Source organism: Eumetopias jubatus, unplaced genomic scaffold (genome assembly GCF_037043125.1).
Source record: "Eumetopias jubatus isolate StellerSeaLion01/CBP00866 unplaced genomic scaffold, mEumJub1_p1.0 scaffold_3, whole genome shotgun sequence".
In the NCBI taxonomy this organism is placed as follows: Eukaryota; Metazoa; Chordata; class Mammalia; order Carnivora; family Otariidae; genus Eumetopias; species Eumetopias jubatus.
Genome location: NW_028274809.1, coordinates 156,163,576 through 156,169,928, shown reverse-complemented (window position 1 = coordinate 156,169,928; position 6,353 = coordinate 156,163,576). Strand labels below are relative to the sequence as shown.

At 33.1% G+C, this 6,353-nt stretch overlaps 1 non-coding gene across 1 annotated transcript; it reads right to left on the bottom strand.

Annotated features, from left to right (window-relative positions):
• Window positions 1-390: 390 nt before the first annotated feature.
• LOC114213081 (U4 spliceosomal RNA) lies at window positions 391-524 on the bottom strand. The gene has a single exon (XR_003610122.1). It is a non-coding gene; the product is annotated as a U4 spliceosomal RNA (small nuclear RNA).
• Between the last annotated feature and the right edge of the window lie 5,829 nt (window positions 525-6,353).

Here is a 6,353-nt window from a genome sequence, read left to right as displayed (position 1 = left end):
CCAGGGTCCTGGGATCGGGCTCCCTGCTCCACGGGAAGCCTGCTTCTCCCTCTTCCACTCCCCCTGCTTGTGTTCCCTCTCTTGCTGTGTCTCTCTCTGTCAAATAAAATATTAAAAAAATAAATAAATAAAATAAAATTTCCATACTACCCAAAGCCATCTATAGATTCAGTGCAATCCCTACAAAATACCAACGGCATTTTTTAAAAAAATAGGAAAAAAATGCTAAAGTTCATATAGAACCACAAAAGGAACTAAAAAGCGAAAACAACCTTGAGAAAGAACAAAGCTAGATGCATCACATTTCCCAATTTCAAACTATATTACAAAACTATAGTAATCAAAACAGTATGAAACTGGCATAAAAACAATCACATAGACCAGTGGAACAGAAATAAACCCACACATAATATTTCACAAAGGAGCCAAGAATGCTCAGTGGGAAAAGGATAGTTTATTTCAATTAGCAATAATCGCGCCTCGGATAAACCTCATTGGCTACGATACTGCTACTGCGCAAAGCTGCAAGGATAGTTTATTTAATAAATGATCTTGTGGAAAGTAGGATAGTCACATGCAAAACAAACAAAAAAATGAAATTGGAAACCTGTATTACACCACTCACAAAAATAGAAACTCAAAATGGATTAAGGAATTACATGTTTTGACCTGAAATCATAAAACTCCTAGAATAGAAGACATGGAAAATGCTCCTTTACATTTGGCAATGATTTTTTTGGATGTGACACCGAAAGTACCAGCAACAGCAGCAAAAATCACCATTGGGACTATATCGAACTAAAAAGCTCTACAAGGCAAAAAAAAAACAATCAACAAAAAGGAACAGCAACCCAAGGAATGAGAGAAAATATTTGCAAACCATATATCTGATAAAGGGTTAATATCCAAAATATGTAAGGAACTGATATGACTCAATGGCTAAAGAACAATCTGATTAAGAAATGGGCAGAGGAACTGAACAGACATTTTCCAAAGAAGACATCCAAATGGTCAACAAAGTCATGGAAAAAATGCTCAACATGACCAGTCATCAAGGAAATACAAGTCAAAACAATTAGATATCATCTCAAATCTGTTTAAATGGCTATTATTTAAAAAATAAGAAATACTGGCATGGATGTAGAGAAAAGGCAACCCTTGTGCACTATTGTGAGGAATAGAAATTGGTATAGCCACTATAGAAAACAGCATGGAGATTCCTCAAAAAATTAAAAACAGAACAATCATATGATCCAGCAATCCCACATCAGGCTATATATCTGAAGAAAATGAAATCACTTTTTTTGTTGCTGTTATCCATTTGACTATTTTATTGTGACTTTGTATAAGGTGAATTATTTTTTCAAGTTTTTATTTTAATCACCCAGTGCTCATCATGAAAAGTGCACTCCTTAAAACCCATCACCTATTTCCCCCATCCTCCCAACCCACCTCCCTTCTGGTAACCATTCATTTGTTCTCTATAGTGAAGATCCTGTTTCTTGGTTTGCATTCTCTCCCTTTTTTATTCCTTTGCTCATTTGTTTTGATTCTTAAATTCCACATATGAGTGAAATCATGATATTTGTCTTTCTCTGACTGACTTATTTCACTTAGCATCCTTGCCAACCCTGTTGTTTCATGTGTTGTTAATTTTAGCCATTCTGACAGCCGTGAAGTGCTATCTCATGTAGTTTTAATTTGTATTTCCTTGATGATGACTGATGTTGAGCATCTTTTCGTGTGTGTTAGTCATCTGGATATCTTCTTTAGAAAAATATCTATTCATGCTTTCTGCCCATTTCTTAACTTGATCATTTGTTTTTTGGGTGTTGTGTTTGATAGGGTCTTTATATATATTGGATACTAACCCTTTATCAGTTATGTATTTTCAAATATCTTCTCCCTTTCCATAGATTGTCTTTCAGTTTTGTTTATTTTTTTTCCTTCACTGTGCAGGAAAGTTTTATTTTGATGAAGCCCCAATAGTTTATTTTTCCTTTTGTTTCCCTTGCCTTGGGAGACCTCTCTTTTCTAGAGAAGTTGCTAAGGCCAGTGTCAGAAAAATTACTGCCTATGCTCTCTTCTAGTATTTTTGTAGGTTTAGGTCTCACATTTATGTCTTCAACACATTTTGAATTTATTTTTGTGTATTGTGTAATAAAGTGGTACAGTTTCATTTTTTGCATCGAGCTGTTCAGTTTTCCCAACACCTTTTGTCAAAGATACTGTCTTTTTCCCATTGGATATTATTTCCTACTTTTGCAAAGATTAATTGACCATATAATTGTGGGTTTATTTCTGGATTTCCTATCCTGTTCTACTGATCTATGTGACTTTTTCTTGTGCCAGTACCATACTGTTTTGATTACTATAGTTTTGTAATATAACTTGAAGTCTAGAATTGTGATGCCTCCAGCTTTGCTTTTCTTTTTCAAAATAACTTTGGCTATTCAGGGTCTTCCATGGTTCCATAACATGTTAGGATTGTTTGTTCTAGCTCTGTGGAAAATGCTGGTGGTATTTTTTAATAGAATTTTTTAAAGATTTATTTATTTATTTGAAAGAGAGAGCATGAGTAGGGGGAGGGCAAAGGGAGAGGAAGAGAGAGACTGTCAAGCAGACCCCCTACTGAGCATGGAGCCCAACATGGAGCTTGATCTCAAGACCTTGAGATCATGACCTGAGCCAAAATCAAGAGTTGGTGGCTTAACTGACTGAGCCACCCAAGCACCCTACTGCTGGTATTTTGATAGGGATTACATTAAATGTGTACATTGCTTTGTGTAGTATAATAGACATTTTAACAATATTTGTTTTTCCAATTCATGAACATGTAATATCTTTCCATTTCTTTGTGTCATCTTCAATTTTTTCATCAGAGTTTTATAGTTTGCAGGTATTTCACCTCTTTGGTTAGGTTTATTCCTAGGTATCTTATTATTTTTGGTGCAGTTATAAATGGGATTACTTTCTTAATTTCTCTTTCTGCTGCTTTATTTTTGGTGTATACAAGTACAACAGATTTTTGAAGTTTGATTTTGTATTCTGTGACTTTACTGAATTTGTGTATAAGTTCTAGCAATTTTTTGGTGGAGTTTTTAGGGTTCTTTATGTATAATATCATGTCATCTACAAATAATGAAAGTTTTACTTCTTCCTTACTGATTTTGATGCCTTATTTCTTTTTGTTGTCTGATTGCTGTGGCTTGGACTTCCACTACTATGTTGAATAAAAGTGTTGAGAGTGGACATCCTTGTCTTGTTTCTGATCTTAGGGGAAAGGCCCTTAGTTTTTCCTCATTGAGGATGACGTTAGCTGTGGGTTTTTCATATATGGCCTTTGTTTCGTTGTGGTATGTTCCCCCCAAACCTACTTTCTTGAGGGTTTTATCACAAATGGATGTTATACTTTGTCAAATGCTTTTTCTGTGTCTATTGAAATGATCATATGGTTCTTATCCTTTCTCTTATTAATGTGAGATCATGTTTATTGACTTGCAATTATTAAACCACGCTTGCATCCCGGGGATAAATCCTACTTCATAATGGTGAATGATTTTTTTAAGTATTGTTGGATTTGGTTTGTTAGTATTTTGCTTGAGTATTTTGTATTTATGTCCATCAGAAGTATTGACCTGTAGATCTCTTTTTTTGTGTGTGGTGTCTTTATCTGGTTTTGGTGTCAGGCTAATGCTGGCCTCATAGAATGAATTTGGAGGTTGTTCTTCATTTTCTATTTTTTAGAGTAGTTTGAGAAGAACAGGAATAACTCTTCTTTAAATGATTGATAGAATTTGCCTGTGAAAACATTTGGTTTTGAACTTTCTTTTCCTGGAGATTTTGATTACTAATAATTCAATTTCTTTGCTGGTAATCATGGGTCTGTTCAAATTTTCTATTTCTTCCTGTTTCAGTTTTGGTAGTTTATATGTTTCTAGGAATTTATTTCTTCTAATTTGTCCAATCTGTTGGCATATAGTTTTTTCATATAGTGTTTCATAATATTCTCTTATAATTGTTTGTATTTCTGTAGTTTTGTTTTTTTCTTCCCCCTAATTTATGGTTTTATTTATTTAAGTCCTTTCTCTCTTTTTTTGATAAGTCTGGCTAGAGGTTTATCAATTTCATTGATTTATTCAAAGTACCATCTCATGGTTAGGTTGTTATTTTGAGATTTTTCTTGCTTCTTGAGGTAGGCCTGTATTGCTATAAATTTCCCTCTTAGAACCACTTTTTCTGCATCCCAAGAGTTTTAAACCATTGTGTTTTCATTTTCATTTGTTTCCATGTACTTTTAAATTTCTTCTTCTATTTCCTGGTTGATGCATCATTGTTTAATAGCATGTTATTTAACCTCCATGTATTTATGGTCTTCCAAGACTTTTTCTTATGGTTGATTTTTAGTTTCACAGTGTTGTGGTCAGAAAAGATGCATGGTATGACATCTATCTTTTTAAATTTGTTGAGGCTTGTTTTGTGGCCTCATGATTTTGGAGAATGTTCCATGTGCTCTTAAAAAGGATATGTTTTGCTATTTGAGGATGGAATATTCTGAATATATCTGTTAAATCCATCTGGTCCAGTGTGTCATTAAAACCATTGTTTCTTTGTTGATTTTCTCTTTAGATGATCTTTCCATTGATGTAAGTGGGGTGTTAAAGATACCTACTATTGTATTATTATTGATAAGTTCCTTTATGTTTGTTATTAACCTTTTTGTGTATTTGAGTGGTCCCATGTTGGGTGCATAAATATTTATAATTATTATATTTTCTTGTTGAATTGTCCCCTTTATTATTACATAGTGTCTTTTTTTTTGCCTCTTGTTACAGTTTTTGTTTTAAAGTCTATTTTGTCTGATATAAGTATTGCTATTTCAGCCTTATTTTACAACTATTTCCATGATAAATGTTTCTCCATCTTGTCACTTTCAATGTATAGGTGTCTTTAGGTCGAAAATGAGTCTTTTGTAGACAGCATATAGATGGATTTGTTTTTTTAAATCCATTATGTCTTTTGATTGGAGTATTTACTCCATTTACATTCAAAGTAATTATTGAGAGATATGTATTTATTGCCATTTTATTACTTGTTTTGTGATTGTTTCTGAATATTTTCCCTGATTCTCTCTTGTCATTCTCTCTATCATGTTTTGCTAATTTTCTTTAGTGATATGTTGGGATTTCTTTCTTTTTATCCTTTGCACATTTATTAGTGCCTTTTGATTTGTGGTTGCCATTAAGTTTGTATATAACATCTTCTGCATATAGCAGTCTATATTAAGTTGATGGTTGTTTAAGTTTGAACACAGTCTTTACTCCTCTCCTCCCCACATTTTAGGTATATGTTGTCCTGTTTTACATCCTTTTATTTTGTGATTTCCTTGATTGATTTTTATAGAAATATTTATTTTTACTGCTTTTGTGTTTCCTAACTTCATATTGTCATTTTTAGTCTTTCCTTTCACCTAAAGAGTCCACTTTAATATTTCTTATAGTTCTGGTTTAGTGGTCATGAAGTTCATTAGTTTTTATAGGAAAACTTTGTCTCTGGGAAATTTTTTGTCTTTCCTTCTATTCTGAATGATAGCCTTGCTGGATAGAATATTCTTGACTGCAGGTTTACCCTTTTAGCACTTTGAATATATCATGCCACTCATTTCTGGCTTGGATAGTTTTTGCTGAAAAAACCACTTTATGGGGTTTCCTTTGTATACAACTGTCTTCATTGTTCTTTATCACTATATTTTGCCTTATTTATTTATTTACTTATTTGCCACTTTAATTACAATATGTCTTGATGTAGATTTGCTTTTGTTGATTTTGTTGAAAGTTCTGTTTGCCTTCTAGATTTGGATATCTGTTTCCTTCCCCAGATTAGGGAAATTTTTAGCTATTATTTCTTAAAATAAATTCTCTGCTCCCTTTTCTCTCTTATAGTATGGGACTCCTATAATATGAATGTTATTACATTTGATGGAGTTATTGAGTTCACTAAGTCTATTCTTGTTTTGCATAATTATTTCTTCTGTCTTTTGTTCAGTCTGGTTACTTTCCATTATTCTGTCTTCTAGGTCATTAATTTGTTCCTTCGATTCATCCTGCTGTTCATGACATCAAGTGTGTTTCTCATTTTGTTTACTGAGCCCTTTATCTCTGCTATGTTATGCCTTATCTCTGTGTTGATGGTCTCACTGATGTCTTCCACTCTTTTTGCAAGTCCAATGAGTATCCTTATGATCATTGCTTTAAATTCTCCATTAGGCATGATACTTATATCTATTTTACTTAGATCTCTGTCCATGGCTTTGTCCTGTTCTTTCATTTGGGACAAATTCCTCTGTCTTCTCA